The sequence below is a fragment of the Aplysia californica genome, unplaced genomic scaffold (genome assembly GCF_000002075.1).
Source record: "Aplysia californica isolate F4 #8 unplaced genomic scaffold, AplCal3.0 scaffold00255, whole genome shotgun sequence".
Lineage (NCBI taxonomy): Eukaryota > Metazoa > Mollusca > Gastropoda > Aplysiida > Aplysiidae > Aplysia > Aplysia californica.
Window position 1 is genome coordinate 613,712 of NW_004797525.1, and position 3,971 is coordinate 617,682.

Consider the following 3,971-nt stretch of genomic DNA (forward strand, 5'->3'; position numbering starts at 1 on the left):
TATCTATTATTATTATTATTATTATTATTATTATCCGGATTTTTCCTAAATCGACTCATTGCCCAGCCCTACCTGCAAACCCTGACCAGCCTGAACAGCTTGATCTTTGCTTTTCCTCCTCCCAATGGCTAACGGCCGCGTTGTTACCGTTAATATCATCACTCATGACAAAGGCGGTATTGGGACGAGAGAGATACTTCATGGACGGCGTTATCTCGATCTCACGGCGGGAAAGACAGCCATAACAATACAAAATGAGACGCGCCAGGCTATCAGATTGTTGCTGGGATAAATATCAAGGGTTTCCTCCCATGGTGTATCGATCCTTTAATTGTTAACCTCCTCCGATTATAGAGCTCCGTTAATTGCTAATGCTGTCTGATTATGACGATCCGTGAACTGTCGATGCTCTGCGATTATGACGATCCTTTAATTGTTAACCTTCTCCGATCACGACAAGGCACCCCTGAAGGCGTCCCTCTTCACCAGTTGTTTTATAGCTCAGCACTGCAGACAACAGTCCTGTTTTATAACAGTATTAATGAACTGGGGGAACATAAAATGGACTCTTTGGTTATTTAGAAATCATTGTCTAAACAAATAAGTAGAGAAATGAGTATGCTGTAGAACGTCATATTTTTCCGTAATAACTTTTATCTTGGAAGTGATGACCGACGAATTGAGTATGGTGACGTCACGGCGTGTTAGGTTCTATTTATAAAACGAGAGAAGATATCGGCTCGTGTGAGTTCATCTGAATGTGCGAAAGGTAGACGGTTTAGCTTCACAGCTCTAAGATAAGGCTTATCATGCACGCAAATATTGTATGAAGTGTGTTCTACGGTGGTTTCATGTGTTTGCTAGTAAACTGAAGTATTGAGAGTTAATGCCTTTTGATTTGATATGTGTGACTCGTACCGACGGTTCGGCCCACAAGGTATATCTGGCATGAACAGCAGGTCTTTACTTCGGAATTACAAAGTTCTATCTTACATTATCGGCCGTTTTGAGTTGCTAAGACCATGAGGTCAGAAATCTTAATGTTCTGTCGGCTCATTCAAAATCGTCAGATTATTCGGAGTCGTTATCAAGATATTCAAAGAATAATTGCATTCAAAAGAGCTTGGCATGTTGTGAAACTCAACATACATTTTTTACGTCAAATTTCTCAAAATTTAATACCTAGCACATAGAACTTTGGAATTTTAAGGTAGCGGGATATTGTCAAAAACACGTGTGTCTAGATCTATAAATAACACATTTTGTGGGTTTTCTATTTTTTGTTGTGCTTTTTGTTGGCTTTTTTTTCTTTCTTTTTTTTCTTCTTTTTTAGTCACTTTGACCGCTTTTTTGTCCCGGGGATCATCTTTTTAAAGCTAAAGTATGCGTTTAAACGTGTTGTTAGCGATTACAGAAAATGTGTCTGTTGCTATGGGGATATAAGTCTTGTTTTGAACTGTCCGCGTGCTTGATTGTGAGAGTAGCAGCTTTGGTAGTTCGTGTGAATATTTTGTACTGTTGACGTAGCTATCTAGCTGTTATTCCTTACTGGGCTGGAATATGCGCATCTTGAATCTGGTGGCTCGGACCAAATTGAGACCATAATGGGGGGGAGGGGGGGGGGGAGGACGACTAAAGTCCAAACTGGAAACCGGCGTCTGTGATGTAGTGATTATAAGAGGCGCTTTACCGTCGCAAGCAGGAGACTTGAGTTCGATTCCCGTTTGGGGAGAATAATTGTGAGGCAGCATGGAGGAATCAGGCTCTCGTCAAATTTTTGGCATGTAGAGTTATTGGTATCATCTTAAAGCTTGTTCACTTGTCTTTATTTGGTTGAAAAAAATATATATATATCTTGAATACAAGTAGAAATATTTGTGAATGAAAGAAGTGGGGGTCACCTGTTTTTAGAGGTGAAACTAGTGAGAAAATAGCCGCCAAAGATTCGTTATTTCCTTAGCTTAAGAGTCCGTGGTAACTGAACATTTACGTTTTTTGTGCGTTTAATCAACGTTTTTCAGAAAAATCCACACAGAAATGAGTTTTTTAATGGGCATAAAAGGTGTTGAGCCAAAAAACAAAAAATTGATAAAAGTTCACAAACCTGCGAAAAAATGCAAGTTTCTTCACTTTGATTATTTTGACGAGAGCCTGATTCCACCTCGCTTCCTCACAATTATTATTATCGAGTATCTCAGTATTTCTGGCCGTTTCAGCCCCCGCTGGTCCTGTCAGGTAGGGTCGAAGCACGCCTCCAAAATTATTTAAACTGGGTCAATGGGCGCGTTAAAACTCTTGGTCTTTTCTTTTCTTGCTTCTGATATTGTTTCATACATGTAGCATGGAATTGACACGTCATATACAGTGACCCTTTAGTAAAACGTAATTTGTCGTGAGACTTTGAGTTTGAGCAAAAGACAAGAGACGGGTGGAATGCCATTTGTCAGGCAGCGTGGTGGAATCAGGCTCTCGTAAAAATAATTAAAGTGAAGAAACTTGCTTTTTTCTGTTGGTTTGTGGATTTTTATCAAATTTTTGTTTTTTGGCTCAACGCCTTTCATGCCCATTAAAGAACTTATTTCTGTGTGGATTTTACTGAAAAACGTTGATAAAAGGCACAAAAAATGTAAATTTTTAGTTACCACGGACTCTAAAGCTAAGGAAATAACTAATCTTTAGCGGCCATTTTCTCACTAATTTTACCTCTGAAAACAGGTGACCCCCACCTCTTTCATTCACAAATATCTCGACCTGTATTCAAGATAAAGGGATATATTTTTCGTCCAAATAAAGACAAGTGAACAAGCTTTAAGATGATACCAATAACGTTACATGCCCAAAAATTGACGAGAGCCTGATTCCACAACGCTGCCTCACATTTGTAAAAGTTGTATCGACCGTTTGTATTCTATTTCTATAACAACTTATAAATAATATGAATAATTATTTCATAGTATTGACTGAACGCCTACTTCAGCACCGTAATTTTCTCTTTCTGTTCTTTAACAGTGTGTTATTGGTTAAGGCTTAAAGTCTCTTTAGCACAAATAGGTGCCATCCCCTCCCCCTCCTTATCTCTCTTCCAATATTTTAAAGTATAAAGACTTAACGCTTGGTCTAGCACAGAATGGCACTCCTCCCTTTTTTTAACGATGTTTTATTATAGGGCCGTGACGCCCGTTTTAGCACAGAATGATTGTTTATGAGGCAGGGTCGCAGATTTAACGTTTCTCTCTTGCGCCATAAAACGGATTACTTTTTGAAAACACCGAGCCAAGACGTGCGAAATCAGGGGAGGTCGGCTTTACCACAGTTGAACGTGTGTACGTTTGTGTGTGTGTGTGTGTGTGTGTGTGTGTGTGTGTGTGTGTGTGTGTGTGTGGGGGGGGGGGGAGGGGTAATAATAGTACGCAGGGTACTTCCTGCTAATGTGCCAGATGTCCGATTCTGATGGTGTCCTTTTGAATACTTTTTGAATAAGCAGATGGAAAGTGTAAGTCATCTCCATGTGCGTCATTTTGTAGGTAGGCTAGGTGTCAGTGTGTGACCACACCACTCGCCATCGCTTTTTAGGCATGTGTATGCACATGATGTATCTAGTGAGGTCCAGGTTCACGCCTTTGTGTAGAATTTTCGCCTGTCCTTGCTTTAATTAGTATACTTCAGGGTGTTCTGTCGTCTTAAGATCTTGTTCCTCAAACCGAAGATGATGAGTTGGAAGAGACTGAGAAAATTCTTTTAAGTTTGGAACTGCAAACGTACAGACTCACAGAGTGAGAGATGGAGAGTTACGATCATTTTTTAAACTGGGTGGTGGATGCTATGATCTTTGTATTTTTGACAAGTGTATTGAGCACTTATTTAGCCTATAAATTCAATTTATTATTATTATTATTATTATTACTATTATTATTATTATTATTATTACTACTACTACTACTACTACTACTACTACTACTACTACTACTACT